At 39.3% G+C, this 16,640-nt stretch overlaps 1 protein-coding gene across 5 annotated transcripts in view; it reads right to left on the reverse strand.

Moving 5' to 3' along the window:
- KANK1 (KN motif and ankyrin repeat domains 1) overlaps positions 1–16,640 on the reverse strand; it is a 177,218-nt gene that overhangs the window by 147,053 nt on the left and 13,525 nt on the right. For all 5 annotated transcript variants that reach the window (XM_039888254.1, XM_039888153.1, XM_039888177.1 and 2 more), the window contains exon 2: positions 15,333–15,422. The gene's annotated coding sequence lies outside the window, so the exon portion shown is untranslated. The remainder of the gene's footprint in view (positions 1–15,332; positions 15,423–16,640) is intronic.

Here is a 16,640-nt window from a genome sequence, read left to right on the forward strand (position 1 = left end):
TAGTACCCAACTGCAAAAACCCACTTGTTTGAAAGAACTTTTGCGGGTATCTATAATTAAGTCTGGAATGTTCCAACTTGAACTAGTTGCTGTCAATTTAGTTTTAAAAATAGCTCTGGCCCGAGGCAAGGCATGCCTTCTAAGTACTTCAGATGTTCTGTGGATCCTGGAGTAACCTTTACTGAAAAGCTGAAAGTCTCCTTCTCCTTCCTGGAGGGCTAAAACCAATCGCAGAAAGATAAAGATTAATGCCTCTCTTTTATATGCAACTTTTTACAAAAAAGGGTCCTAGGCCCGCTGGACTTTGCGCACAGTCTCCTAATCACTTGTCTAGGCAAAAATGACGATTACTGAGTCCTTATTATTTGCCAAACACCATCTCTCTTAAATACAATCATCTTAAATTGGGTGCTTTATCACCTCCATTTTACAGATAAGAAGGTAGAGGCTGAGAGAAGTGCAAGCTCTGTGTTCTTTCCACTCTACCTACTGTGCTGACTCTGCCACAATCTGCTTGTCAATACTGCCCCCAAGAGCCATGCTCCGAGACAAAAAAAAAAGGTGAATACTTAAAAAAGGTGGTGTTGGGGGGGAATCAACTCAATCGATGCATGTCCGAGCCAAAAAGGACAAGATGCTGTTATGAGAAAATAAAAATAAAAAGGAATGGACCTCAGAGTAATTAAATTTATGTGCAGTATTAAAAACATATTTAAATAAGTGAAAAATAGAAAATGGTCCCTTTAAAGGTTTTTCGGCCTCTGCACTATCGATATTTTGGCCTGGGTAACTGTTGTGGGGATGGGATGTCCTGTACACTGTAGGTATTTAGCAGCATCCCTGGCCTCAAACTACCAAATGCCAGCAGCACCCCTCCCCTCAATCATGACAGTCAAAAATGTCTCCAGACACTGCTAAATGCACCCAAGGGCAAAATCACCCCCACCCAAGGCCTTTGAAACCCACTGCTGTAAATGAGAGAGATGCTGAAATACACAGAAATAACTGGTTATTTCAGGGCCTTTCCTTAGTCAGATGCAAGTTTTCAGAGTTCTTTTTCAACATATTAATTCATAAAACAGTCAAATGCAGAATGATAATCTTAGAGAAAAAGAGCCTCCAAAATTACTTGCTCCTCAAGGACATCAGCAGCCCTTAGGAGACAATGTTTACATTCTCCTAGACCTGTGGTTTGTTGAAAAATTAATTTACCCCATCCGTGCTTTGATCTTCCATCAAATTATTTCCTGAGACAAGATTTAACGTGTAAGGGCCCTACAGGCTAACCGGCTGTCAGAGCGGAACTGGCATCAAATTCCAGGTGGCGAGCAGAGAGAGGGCTTCCCCTCCTCCCCAAAGGAACCCTACACTCAGTAACACATCAAATGCCACCAAGGGGTCCAATTTTCCCATGAAAAAATAGAGGTTTGAACTACAACACAGTTTAGCTTTGTGCTCAAAGGAGAAAGAGACTTTTGGGAGGTGGGTCAGTTTTCTATCTCAGTATTGATATTTCCATTAGGAAAGGTACTTTGTTGTTTTAGTTTTATTTCTTAATTTCAAAATAAGGAGAGTCACAACCCAAGTGGTCTCCTTGCTTCTATGGCTTATTTTCACTAAAAGAGGGAAGAAGGAAGCTGCCAGTCTTCTCAAAGCTCTTGCTCATCTTGCCCGTCCTGCAAGGTATGTGCTGCCAGCCTGATGGAATAGGTGAGCCCTGAATAAAATGCTGCTTGTATCAGAAACTATATGCTTGGCCTACAGGAATGCTAGCTGCAAAAGAAGACCAGAGATTAATTTTGCTATGTATTTATATCTTACCTTGTGTGGTAGCCAGAACCCCCCCCCACACACACACACACACGCGGGTGTTCAAGTCCTAATTCCCAAACCTATGAGTATGTTGTATCACATGACAAAAAGGGTTTTGAAGATGTGATTATGGTTAGGGACCTTTGAGATGAGGAGATCCACCTAGGATGTGTGGGTGGGTCCAATGTAATCATGAGTCCTTGAATGCAGAGAGCCTTTTCTGGCTGTGGTCAGAGAGAGAGAGGGATGAATGACAGAAGTAGCACAGGCGAAATCTGAAAATGAAAGAGACTCTACTCTTCTTTGGTGGCTGTAAAGATGGAGGAAAGGGAAGGGTCAAGAGCCATGGAATGCAGGCAGCCTGTAGAAGCTGGGAGCAAGGAGGAAATGGATTCTCTCCTAGAATTGGCCCTGCCTACCCCTTGATTTGATTCCAGTGATATGCTGACCTTCTGACCTAAAGAACTGTAAGATAATACATCTGTGTTATTTTAAGCATTAAATTTGTCAGCTGTGTTATAGCAGGAATAGAAAACATACAGATTTTAGTACCTCGAAACAGTATGCTACTGTAAGAAATACCAAGAAATGTGAAAGTGGCTTTGGAGTGGGCAGTGGGCGGAGCCTAGAGGACTCTTGAGGAGGATGGTAGAAAAGTCTAGATTGCCTTGAATAGACCTAGACGTTGAGGACTGCAAGAGAGGGCTCAGGAGGAAGTGAAGAGCATGGTAGAGAAAACATATTGCCTTAGAGATACCTAAATTGTCGAGAGCAGGGGAAATCAGAAACACTTCCATCTTACCACACTACTGTACGCCGAGAAAGTGAAGCCCCACAGTAGGGGAGTAGCCCTGACAAATCAGGGGAACTGCTGTCCAGTAGCTTTACTGTCCAGTCCGTCTACTCTACAGTGAGTAAAGCTGTTGTCCTTGGAATGCCATTCACCCTAGTCGTGTGACCTGTGGCCAACGATCTCCCTGAATTGAACTTGGGAATGACTATAGCACCCCACTCACAGTACTGTTGGAGGGATTAAGTGAGGTCATGCATGGAAATCCCTCGCACACAGCAGGCACGCAAAACTGAACTATTTTTCTGACCTAGTCTACAGGGAAAAATGACTGGAGAAGAATATATTCTCCCTTTCTCCCACAGGAAAGCATTTGCTGAATCTTCCCTAGGGAAGACTTTGGGCCTCAGCATAAAAGAAGGAAACAGAGGCAAGCTTGGGGGACAGTCAGGAAGCCACTGCTATATAAATCAAAGGCAAGGTCTGGGGACTCAATGGGGCTATTCCAAAATGCAAGGCACAGATGGACTGAGGCCTGGGGCGGCTGTCCTAGGCAGCAAAGAAAAAAAGAGGGGTGAGTTGTTTCTCTGGGTGACTGTTACTGGAAACTTGCCAACTGCAGTTTGAGAACATTGGGCAGAGATACTGTGCCACTGTCAGTGCCAACTTGGACAGGAAATGATGCGGCTGGGTCCCACGGTCGAGAAGCCAGCAGGAGGGGGTGATGGGGGCATCCTCGGAGAAAGACATCAATTCTCCAGCCTGGCTTCCTACCTCAGGCTTACCTCTCCCCCACTTCCACCCATCTCCATCCATGGAATTATAATACGCATTAAAAATGAAAAGACTGCAATTGTTCCTACATGGGCAAGGCAAAGCAAAATTTTACAAGAACTTGATGAATTTTCTACTCAAGAAGAATGAGATTTTTTTTTTTTTTTTAAATTGTGAAAACTTTTTAGTTTCAGTGCTTCCATAAGGTTTCTGGAAGGCAACATCATGAGGACAAAAAAAAGGCACTAAAAGCATTTGAAGATGTTTTCTCTTTATATCTGTAGCCATGACTACAAATTATAGTAGTTCATTCACCAGGATTAACAATCAATACTTAAATGTCAGCCAGCAGGCTACTACATAACTAAGAGGAGAGAAAATCACCTTAGGAATGATTAAGACAAAACTAGTGGCAAAGAATTAAATCATTTTCCGCTAGCATGTTTATAAGACATATATGTCTGCCAACAGTATCAGCATGTTCTGCTTAAAGCTGTATTTTCCCCTTCTTTCTTTCAAAAATATCTTCTAGTGCCTGCTGAGAAAATATCGCATCTTGCGTTACCTTCTGTTGGTAGTAAAAATCCACAGCCTCCCCAGCAATGTGTTTAAGGCACAAATTTTTATGAGCATAGCACATGTACCCATTGAACACAATAAAGCTTTCAAAAAAAGAACAAGTCTCAAAAGTTCTTCCAACAATCCCATTGTTTTGGATTCACAAGCTGGAAAAACGTACATTTCTGCATTACATTTTCTGAATTTCCACAAGTTGGGTAGGTCTAAAGGCTCATTCTTCACACTCCCACTATTACTCATTGCCCTTTCCAAGTAAATTCAGACAGGCAGTTATCAAAGCAGATGCATTATTTGGATGCATAAGAAAACAAAACTGGATCTTATCTGTGCCCACCCTTCCCCCTGCTCCCGAGGCTGCAAACCTCTGCTAACCCCTGTGGATGAAAAAGCAGACTGGTAAAAGGGACTGGGTGACTTATATTCTCTTTATCTCAACCCAAATCTGTAGAATCTGGGAGTGTCAGCTAATGAATCTCCAGATCCTTCTAAAAGGATGATGTGAGTGCCTAGTAATTTTGTTTTGCTTTTTCATAAACATGGGAGAGGGGAGGTATGGCTTAGAGACAGCTAGATAATGAACTTAGCTACTGAAAACAAATACCAGCCTACCTTTTGAAGAGGAAAACAACATAATGGGCAAGAACTGTTCAAACCCTGGCATCTGTCTCACTCACTCTATCAGGAACTAGGAATGCCACTCAGTTTTGATTGACTGAGCTGAAAGAACCAGCCTCTGTTATCCCTGACTTCTCACCAGGCAGTGTTTTGCCTTCAAGCAAGATGGTCCAGACACTGCAATAATGTCGGAATGCAATCCAATAAAAAGTATTCAGGTTTCAAATAAGTCAAATAATTTAAAATTGGAAGAACTCAAGAGTGTTTTGAAGGATAAAGATATATAAGATACGTATAAAATTTTCCATTTTATATACCTCTTCCAGGGGTACAAGATGTTTTCCGTATTAAGAACTTAGATTGTGCCAGACACTTTAAATGCATTATGCATTATCTGATCTGTTTCTTACAAAGAACCCAGTAACAAACTACTTCAGTGTTCATCCTTCAGATGAGGAAACTGAGGCTTAGAAAGCTTAAACAGCATGCCCAAAGTCACAAATCGGAACACCTAAACTCTGAACCCAAATTCATACTCTTAACCCAGGATTAATATCTAGGATACACCATGATTAACAACAATTTTTAAAAACAGCTTTGACTCCTCCAAATTGCCTTCGGGTTTTAACAAATTTCACTGACAAAATTAATGATTATCTCCTTTTTTCAACAACCTTTGTTCCTGCATTTGAAAACCTCACACACCCAGCTTTGCCTCTGACTGGCCATAAGTCACAATATCTCCCTGGTGCTGGTTTCAAAGCAATGCAAATATTCAAAAGTGCCTTCCCCTTCAAAGAGTCACCATCACTGCAGGACATAATCCAATTCCAAAACTGTTGTGACCAGCAACTGCATGGTGCCAGATGCCCCATTATCTTCGGCTAGTTACCCAGCCTCAGAACACAGTCACCTCCCTGCTCCCTCCTGCAGCTGTGTACACAAGGTTTATTGTACCACAACCACCAGTTTTGTTTTCTGGCCAAGAGATAAGACAAACAGGGTTGACTGAGATGCCACTGTTGGTAAGAAAATCTCTGGTCTACTCCAGAAATCTGGAAGTGCATTTCTTCACTACAAACTCAGGCAGTTTTACCCACTTCCAAGATGTTCCAAAACTGGTGATCAAGATTGCATTTTAGTCCCAGGCTAACCCCACAAACTCTGTGAAGACTTCCAAATAAGCAAGGTTTAGCTTTTGAGTATCAACAATATAAGTATACATAAAAGTAACACAATAAGACAAAATAGAATGGTGGTTGCCAGGGGCTGGGGTAGGGAAAAATGGGCAGTTAGTGTTTAATGGTACACAGTTTCTGTTTGAGAAGATTAAAAAGTTCTGGAGACGGAGGATGGCAATGGCTGTAAAACAATGTAAATGTACTTAATACCACGGAATTGTACACTTAAAAAATGGCTAAAATGGAAACAACAAAAGACTTATGCAAACATTCAAGTGAATGTTTCTTTTTTGAAACTCTTCATAAAGGGAAATAAATGAAGCCAAGCATCTTTTAAAACAGATCACTGCAAGATCTTGGGCCCATTCTAGGCACTACAGGGAAGATTTTAAACACAAGTTCTAAGCCTAGAGCTCCTAAGAAAAAGATGAATGCTCTCGAGTTACTTTTTAATCCATATACACTGTATGTCTAAGTAGAGCCAAAGTCCCCTTTGAGGCTTCTAAGGAAAGCACTGCACACAGGGGCTCAGAGCAGCCCACCCATTATTTTGCAGTCATGGACTGAATGTTTTCTTCCCACTCTACCCCCGAATTCATATGTTATAGCCTTAATGCCCAAAGTGATGGCATCTGGAGGTGGGGCCTATGGGAGGTAATTAGGTGTAGGTGAAGTTGTGTGGGGGACCCCCAAGGATAAGATTAGTGTCCTTATAAGAAGAGAGACACCAGAGCCCTTCCTCTCTCCATGTGAAGACAGAGCAAGAAAGCAGCCTTTGTGCTCCAGGAAGCAGGCTCTCAGAGAACCCAGCCATGTGGCACCTTCATCTTGGATTTCCTGGCCTCCAGACCGTAAGAAATAAATGTCTGCTGTTTAAGCCACCATCTGTTGTACTCTTATAGCAGCTAGAGCTAACTAAGACAAGTCTAGTTCATATTACTAATCTGTGCTTGGGCTCATATTCGATTAATGGTTTAAATTCATTACCATCAGGAGAAAAACAGTTTCCAAAATGACTCACTCATGAGCATGCATTTTGGTCACTAGAGTTCAAGTGGGTATCTAGACAAGTTCTCTTCTCTTTCTTGGTGTCACAATATAATATGGCAACAGTCTGGCCGCACACACACACACACACACACACACACACACACACACCAGTTTTCCCCCGCTTTATAATAAAGCTATTTCAGAGTAACACTGAGGAGAGATGCCAAAAGGCTGTCATGGTTCAGAATGAAATGGTCTGTGGTTCACTGCAGTCTCTTTTTTTCATCTCAGACAAATAAAGGCATTTCACTAAAAGTCACTGATGCTGCTACACTCCAGTTGACTCACTGATGGTATATTTTCAACACCTGAGAATGAACCAGGAGTTGCATCTCAAATGACTCAGAGTCCCCACAATCAAGTCTCTTCAACCAAATCTCAAACTTAAGAGTTCTGCTTTGCAATTATTGACCTATGTAATCATTTCGTTTCTCCCTCAAGGCTAAATGTTCTGATTTATAAGCCAATCTTGATCTCAAAAGTGAATAATTAAGTACTTCTTATCCTTGTTTTGGCATCTTGTTTCACCCTCATTGGAAAAAATAGATAAATAGTAAACCTTGAGTTAGAAAACCAACCTGTACCAACCCAGGTCAGTGTATTTCTTTTGAATTATGTAAAATTCTGATTGGTTTCCTTTAAATTTTGAATAATTCATTTTTAAATGTCACTGCAAAATTAATGGTTAACATCAACATCAACAATAAAATAAAATAAAAATTAAAAAGTAATCCTCCCTAAGATAAGTACACGTTAGAAAAACCTTAACGATTAGAATAGTGATACAATTAAAACACGACTGGCTAGGCAGATCAACAGAAAAGAAAAGTCAAGAAATGGACACACAAGCAAGTATGATTTGGTGTATGATAAAGGTGGCATTTTCAATTAAAGGGGATATATGGATTTTAAATAAATGGTTGCGAAAACCAGTAGCCATCTGAAAAAAAGTAAATTGGGATCCCTACTTACTAAAACAAATTCAAGATGGATTATTAATTTTAATATAAAAACTGAAACCAAAGAAGTACTGGAAGAAACCCTGGACAATTAAAAAATAATTTTAGAGTGAGGAAGGCCTTTTTCTCTCATGGCATTAAATTCAAAGGCCTTAAAATAAACCGCTGATAAATTCATCTACAAAGAGAAATGCAACATAATCCAAGTCAAAAGATGAACAATTAACTGGGAACAACTCCAATTCTTATCATAGATAAGGGCTTATTTCCCTTACACATAAAGTGACACAACTAATAGCAAAGGACAGAACAGTTCACAAAATGGCTCTTAACATATTCATGAAAAGATGCTCAACCTCCTATGAGAACTGCAAATTAAAACCACATGAGATACCATTTTTCACTTATCAGATTGGCAAAGATTAAGTAGTTTCATAATATCCCATGCTGGCAAGGATGTAGAGTAACGGGTATTTTTGTGCCTTGCTGGTTAGAGTACATATTAGCACAGCTTCTACGGAAGACGTCTGGGGCAATGCCTACTACAAATACAAATGCACATAGCCTTTCACCCGGTAAGTCCATATTTAGGATTTTGTCACATGTGAAGCAAAATAATGTACAAAGTTATTCCTTACAGTAATGCTACAAATAGCGAAATTAATAGAAAAATAATTCAACAAAATATGGAGTATCTCTAAAAAGATATACTGTGCTGTTGTGTTTAAAACTATAAAAATAAAACTGTACCTATACAGTGGAATCTCAAGACATATGGTTACATGAAACAAGCAAGGTGCATAACAGTATGTAAAATATATTATTTGTGATTTAAAGGGAGGGAAATAAAGAAAAACTATATAAAAAAATAAAAAGAAGAAACTATGATAACATGCGCGCTCGCGCTCTCTCTCTCATACGTGAACAGAGCATCTCTGGAAAGAGAAACATTGATTGCCTCTGAGGAGGGAATATGGTAGAGCTAGTAGCAGGAATTGGGAGGCTTTTCATTTTACCTCTTTCTATCTTTTAAATTTGAGCCATGTATTATCCATCTGAAGATTATTTTAATTCGGCAAAACAGTGGTAAGTAAAGCTGAAGAAATTCACCAGAACATGGAGTAAAAAGGCAAAGACCTAAAAAACAGAAGATAAAAAGATAAGAAAAGCAGAGGATTGCTTCAGAAGAACCAATATTTGAAAACAGGAATTCAATCAAGTGAAAAAAAGTTATCAAAGATAATTCAAGAAATTTTCCAGTAACTGTAAAACATAAGCTTCTAGATTGAGATGGCCACTCTGTGCCTGGAAAAATCAACGAAAACAGATGAATCAGAATACTTAGGACAAAGATAAGATCCTAAAAGCTTTTAAAGAAAAGAGGGAAAACTTCAGAGAGCAATCTTTCCAAAAGAATTTCCAAGCCAGAAGTGCATACTTAGCTAAACTATCACAGAAGAAGGAAGAAACATTTTAGACATGCCAAATCTCAAAAAATATATCTCCCATGTAACCTTTTTCAGAAACTGCTGGCTGATGCCCTCTACCAAGGTAAGAGACTAAGAGGGTCACAAGGAAAGAGGACACCATGGGATCCAGGAAAGTGAAATGAAGGGCATTTCTGGGTTGATGGGTACATTTTAAAAGGGTTGCCTTCAGGAGGGACAGATCCAACAGATGACTACCCTGAGGTTTTCAAACATAAAGAGAGGAGGGTTAGGCTTCAATTTGGGGGTGAATCATTGAGAGGTACATAAAGCTAAGAAACAACAATTATTAACTTTGAGTGAGAACGAGCTGTAAGAGAAAGCAAATACTCAAATTACACATCTCAGCTGTGAATTATTTTCATAGTCACGATAATATAAACATTATATATTAATCAAATAAAAATCTATTATTTATATTAAGAAAATTTCAGGAGCTACTGTTTCCATTTACAAATGTTGTACAAATTGAAAATTTCAGGAGCTATTGTTTCCATTTACAAATGTTGTAAAAATTGACTTTTTAAAGTACACACATACATATAAAACATTAAGATTTTTCATAGATTTGATATTCAAAGGTTTTCACACCTGAGAATCAATGATGGGCTAATTTGCACTGCACAGTAATAAAAGCCATATTTCAAACAGCATCTAAGAATAGTCTATAGTTTTTAGGTCTACTGCTGCTGGTACTGACCACCAACTTCTACCACCTGTAGGTTGGGGACACAGGCATCACCTTGTTAACGTATTTGTTGAAAGAAATGCCTCAGACACAATGCCAGGCTGGTCACATGTCTCAAAGACTGCAGGATTTTTCAGATTTCTCTCATGACCTTTGTCATTTTTATAATTTTAAAAAGACCAAGATCACAAAATGAAATCAGAATTCCCAGTACTTTGCTATTTCCTAATACTTCATTTTTGCAAGAGGTAGAGTTAGGGATTTGTGTGGGTTTGTATGCACAACTTAATTAAAAGCAACATAAAAAAAAAAAAGAAAAGAAAAAACAAAAAAAGAAAAAAGCAACATGAATAAGAAACTGAACTAATTTGTAAAAAACAACAGCTTTAGGTAATCAGATTTTAAAAAGAAGCTAAAACTACCAATCCTTCAGGTGATAAATTTATTAATTCAATTTGTTAAAAAAAAAAAACTCGTCGTGCAGTTTCCAAGGAGGCACTGTGAAACCCCCAGATCCAGTTCTAACAGTGAGCAGCAGGCCCAGGAACACAGAAATTGTCAAAATGTTTGACTGCTTACTCTTCTAGATCCCAGTGCTAACATCACCACGTGCCTGCTTAAATAAAGTACATTTACTTAGAGTCATTAGCTCAAACTTGGCCAACTCAGAAATGTAAAATTCTACAGATTTGTGTAAGCATCCATGGGACAGAACTTGCTAAGAATGCCCGATTTCAAAAGAGAGTTGTCCGAAAATTTCAAAAAAAACTGAAGTTCCTGGAAGATGTTTAAGCCTATGGCTTTGGATATTCCCTAAAAATTCCCCTGTATGAAAAGCATACACTAAGACGTAGTGCTTATGTGTCCAGGTTGAACACTCTATCGTTAATTTACAACTTTGGGTTTTAGTCAATAATTACTTTTATTGAACAGTGGCAAGAAATTCTTCAAAGGATATTCTGTCAGAAATAAGAGTCTCTGGGTTTAAGAAGCAAGAGTTTTGGGTTGACAATAGTAGTTTACAACTATATTAATATTTGTATAAGCATAGTTCAATCAAATAAAAGCCTAAAGAGAGATAGCATATGAAAAATTGCTGTTTCAGAACACTGATCCAACCAGTAAATTGCATACTACCTGAAACAATGCTGCTGACCTGGCTGGAAGCTCAAAAAACCAGCTATAGGCTAAGACAAAGCTCTTTAATAAACTACTTCTCCTTTGTAGAGTGGATCCGAATTCTTATATACCAATTCTTATATACCGTTCACTCCCAAAGGTTACTTGAAGAGTCTAACAATAAAATGCACAGTTATCGTTAAAAAATAAACAAAAATAACTACAGAACAACTTTTCATCAAGTGATGGCAGGGGGAGGGGAAAGGAGTGGAAGGGCTATATTAGTTTATGTACACACTGAAGCCATGAGTCACTATTGCAACTGAGCATAAAACCTAGTTTCTGGCATCTTGGTAGCCAAAGCAAAAAAGGAAACTGGGGAATTAAAAGTCCTGTTAATCAGAGAAATAAATGTTTCCCTAAAAGTGAACTGAAACTTACACTTCCTCATATGAGAGATTCTGAACAGCATAGTAAAATAAATCCTCATTAGTAGTTTGTTCAACGACTATCTATCTATTAAGTACCTTCTACCTTTCCAGGCTCCGTTCTAGGAGCTCAGTATATTATCAGCCAACAAACCAGATAAAAATCTCTTCCCTGGGGAAGCCCACATTCACTGGAGTAGATAGATAATCAACAATAAACATAATAGGTAAATTACATACTGGGTTATTATGCTATGGAACAAAAGAAAGGGAAGGGCTGGGTAAGGGAGATCAGGAGTGGCAGAAAAAGGCAGATTGTAATTCTGAATAGAGAGTCAAGGTATTGAGAAAGGTATTGAGATGGTGAGTAAAGACAGCATGAGCCAGTATGGAGAAGAGAAGAGTGTTTCAGACAGAGGAAGCACACAGTGCTAAGGCCCTAAGGGACGCTTACAGGCCTGTGTGAAGAAGAGCAAGGGTCCAAAGTAGAAGGGGGAGGAGAACGAAGACAAGAACTCAAAGAGTAAACAAGGGACCATGTCAAGGAAGCCATGGAGGTCACAGTAAAATCTCTTTTTCCCCTTACAGAAACGGAAGCCAACAGAGGATTTGAGCAGAGAAGTGCCACCATCTGACTTCTGTTTTTAAAGGATCACTGTTGAGAATGGACTGCAAGGGCAGAAGTAGGAAAATGAGTTATGAGGGAGGCTATTTCAGGAATCCGGGTGAGAGAGGACGGTGGCAGTGAAAACACGAACAAGGAGGCAGATTCTGATGACATTTCTAAGTCAGAGTTGACAGGACTTGTTAATGGATTGGAGGTGGAGTGTGAGAGGAGAGTGAAGAGGACTACACAGTTTTGGGGTTTGGCCATCCATCAAGATAGGGAAGACTATGGGAAGGACTGAGGTAAATCCGGAATTCTGTTCCGGCTATGTCTGAGATGGCTGTAGACACCCAGGTAGAGATACAAGGAGAAAGTTGGACATATAAGTGTGGGTTAAGGAAAGACGTCAGAGCTGGAGAAATAAATGTTAGAATAACCAGAATCAATAGTATCTGAAGCCATGAGATTAGATGAGGTCACCAAGGGAATGAGTGTCTACAGAAAAGATCAAAGGAGAGAGCCTTAGGGCCCTCCAAAAATCAAGGAGATGAGAACCAGCAAAGGAAACTGAGAAGAAATGGCGAGTGAGCAAGAAGTACCAGCACATGTAGAAAAATTTAAGATGTTTTATACAATCCATCAATGACAGCAAAAGTTACAATGATATCAAGTCAAAGTTCAGGGAAGATGCTTCAATAGGAAGCTGTTACACAGCAGTCCAGAAGTTTAGCTCTTGGCCAATTCTGGCTTGATTGCCACAAGCTGTCAGCACCAAGGGAAGGTAGTGAAGGGAAAGCCAGGGCAGGTCCGAGGCTGGAGGTCAGAAGAGCACAGGTAACAAACACTGTCAGCCCAAGAAGCACTTCAGAATTTGAAAAGTGAGCTGGGTTAGATGCCAGAGGAGCTCACTGGGAAATACCAATTCCAAACCTAAAAATTAATGTGCAGTCCCTTCCTGATCTGTCCCTGCAAAAGTGCCTATTGCAACATTTGCCCTTCTGCTAGTTCAATCCCACCTTTGGTCCTGGGCCTGGAAAGCAGACCCTAAAGCACACCAGGAGCCCGTTCCTCATTAGCAAAAGGGCCCAGAAAGAGTTTCTTGCCCTGAGTCTGAGCACAAGGGACAGAGATCCCAGCATGCCCCTGAGCATACACATCTGCTTGTGAGAACAATAAAGGACAAGGAGTGTTACCTAGCGTGTTTGTTTTCATTCTCTCTCTCTCTCAAATAGAAAAAATATTAAATTCAGAACAAGGGAAAATATAATGGAGTAGTAAATGAGGCCTAAATCAGTTAGCAAAAATGACTATTATGAAGTTCAACATGGTTGTTTAACGATGGGATATAAATTTAGCTAAAGCAATATGGAGATCATGATCTCTTACAAGATTCACAATGTTCAACCAAATATTTTCGCAAGAAATGTCTCAGCATTGCCTGATATCAAGGCTTACGGCAACTTTTCTAATGATTCCTCAAAAAAGGGCTGCTGAAAGACACACTGGATTACAAAGTGTAAAAGTTTTCTGTGGCTGTTTCTTAAATTATTTCCTATCCTCTCGATATTGTAAGCTGAGGACATAACACAAACTAATTCAGTAGAAAAAATCTGAGGCAAAAGGAAGTACAGCATTCTAAGTACTCAATATTTTGAAGGAACTAGTGTGTAAAATCCTTTAGAATTTCATGAATGAACACTATTTCTCCAAAACAAGTTTTCATTCATAGCTGGAGCAGGTCAAGTGCTCAGGAAGAACTCAGAAAGCAACATTCAACACTACCACTTGAGGGTTGTCTACCTACTATAAGTCAACCGAGCAGAAATTTCAACATTCTCATAAAAATTACAGAACCTATGCAAGACTCTTGCCTGGATAGATACCCTCTCACTTCATACAAAAAGAGTGTGAGGAAACCTGTAGGAATGGCCAAGATTCCCTTATTTCCTTCCCCGTCCCCATCCCACCCTCCCCCAATGCAAAAGAGTTCTGAACTTCCCCAACATGTAGGATGAATAACCAACCAATCAAGGCACTGAAGTTCTTTGTCTCACAGTAAGTATAATTATAATTTGCTATCTTCCTTTAAAGGACTCTGACTTTGTACTTTTTAAATGATGAGAGAAATTTTCTAGTAAGGATATTAGCAATAGCTCAGCAATTTCACTTTTGAAAGAAAAATACCGAGGCACATTTAATAAGCCCTAACAAATTTTACTTTTGCTAAAAGCTGCCATCTCAACCCTTCTCTTGACAGCACTATCTGCCTTTAATTGGCTGCCAAGACCATATAAATTCAGGCAATTAAACAAAAAACAATGACCAATGAGATAGTGGCAATACATGGAAAATCAAGAAATAAAAGTCAAAAAAGTAATGAGTAATTTCTTGATTAAAATACAGATCTAGACCTCAGAGAAACAATGAGTGGAAAGTTACCAAATTGTGGGTACAGCTCTCCAGTTCATAAAAAATTAATAAGCTCTGCACAAAAATTAGACGCTGTTTTCCATATCTAGGCAGATTTCTGATGCATAACCCTTTCAAAACAAACCCTGAAATACAGATTTAATCAATTCTAAAAACTGTTCCTGCGTCAGCATACAGGCTATTAAACCTCTTAGAATTAAATACAGTTTTCCATCGTGGTAGATTATGTTGTTGTTTCAGTTACTTGCTGCCTCCCCATAACAGGCTTTACCTCCCATTGTCACGTGGCTCATAGCGTCTCCAAATGGAAAATCATTATATTTCCCTATCCCATTGTTGGTAGGCTTAGCCATGTGACTTGCTTCAGCCAACTGAAAGCAAGTGAAACTGACATACAATCAGAAGCATTAAGAGCCATGAATGGACTGGTCATTTCCTTTCTCACTCTTTCAGACTCGCATGGCACACTCAGCCTGGGTCTAAAATAAAGACCCTAGAGCAGAGTCATAGCTGTCATGGACAGTGAACAGGAAATTAAAATGTTATTTTAAGCCACTGAGCATCATCCAGTCTAAGCTGAGAAATGAAACAACACTTAATTTTTTTAAATGTTTTAATTCTCAATGGAACACATACCTAGAGCAGCCTAATTAAGGTAGATGGACATGCAGGTCTTACCACCAGCCAATTTTCATACTAACCACCAGCAAAATGAATATAATAAACTGAACATAACATCTGCCTTTTTCTAATTAACCTTTTTGCCTTATAAATATGTGTTTTAGGGGGAAGGGGAAAACTTAAGTTACTGACCTTTAGAAGACCTTCTTGAGAACAATGGCAGGTTCAAAGAAGATAAGGTTCAACAGCTCACTCTTCCACAGTCACGTAATTAATCTCTAACTGATGGGGAGAAAAAACAAGAATCAAGGTTATAAACTTAACCGGCACACCAGTTACCTCACAAAACAAGGAAACGCAATTGCCTGGGATTTCATGGGATGTAGGAATCATTCCCCAAAAAGCCTAGGTTCATTTTAGCTTTTTAGTATTAGCCACTGCCTACTGTAAGATCTGATGATACAAATAGTTTTTCAAATGATCAATTAAAACAGAACTAAATGAAAATGACTAGGACTCTCGATTTTTTCCTAGAAGCCAAAGGAGAAAAAATAAGCCCAGAGTTAAGACTCCTCTCATAGCTACTCTGATGAAAAAATATATAAATTCATTTAAAAAATTAATTTCAGAAGAAAAAAACATTCAACGCCACCTCTTGCAAATTTGTGATGAGGTGTGTTGCTAAGCTAGAAGTCCAGAGAAACTCAGAACACTTACTTACTAGACTAAGCTCACCGGCTGTCATATCCAGAGGCTGTGGTCAGTCACGAAAAAAAAAGGTACAGTGAGAAGGTACCTAGTACAAGGTCAAGAGCAAAGCTAAGAAATCCCATACAGGCATAAGCCAAGTCAAGGTTTACAGACCTTACAAGTTGTAAATCTACAGTTTACCCAAGAGACTGGAGGAGAGATAATGCTATATACTAACTACACTCTGCCTTGAAAAGTCCTGAATCCAGGAGCCCATGGTTCTCCCTACCAGGATTAGCAAGCCTGTAATAGATATCGGAAAGGCTTTTTGTACTGCTAAAATCAAATCAAGTTAGGAACAGTATTTCATATTATTTGATACAAAGTTATACCCAGAAGGTATGAATTTTCATGGATTTGGGGAATTTTTCCATAATCTTAAAGTGGTACAAGGTAATGACAGTCTTGCCTTTGGCAGGACTAGTCTGTGGTGGATCTTGGTAAAACCAGAGCTCGGGGAGAGACTCAGCAAGAAAGTAGCGTCCAGCGGCTTGAGGTGTCCTGTTTGAAAGCAGACATTAGAGTCTGATTTGCTTGGAAGGGAACAAAGAATTTCCTGGGGACATTTTTCCTTGATCCAAATAACGGGGGGAAAAAAATGGGAGGAAGCATTCAGCGGGAAAAAATGTGGTAGGATGGCAACCATTTTCTTTTCACACATTTCCCTTTTTTTAAAAAAAAAAAAAATCCACCCATCCTTAGCCTTGGCTGCTCTGTTTCCTACATGAGCCCAGACTCTCTGGCCACAGT

The sequence above is a fragment of the Pteropus medius genome, unplaced genomic scaffold (genome assembly GCF_902729225.1).
Source record: "Pteropus medius unplaced genomic scaffold, Ma_sr-lr_union100, whole genome shotgun sequence".
In the NCBI taxonomy this organism is placed as follows: domain Eukaryota; kingdom Metazoa; phylum Chordata; class Mammalia; order Chiroptera; family Pteropodidae; genus Pteropus; species Pteropus medius.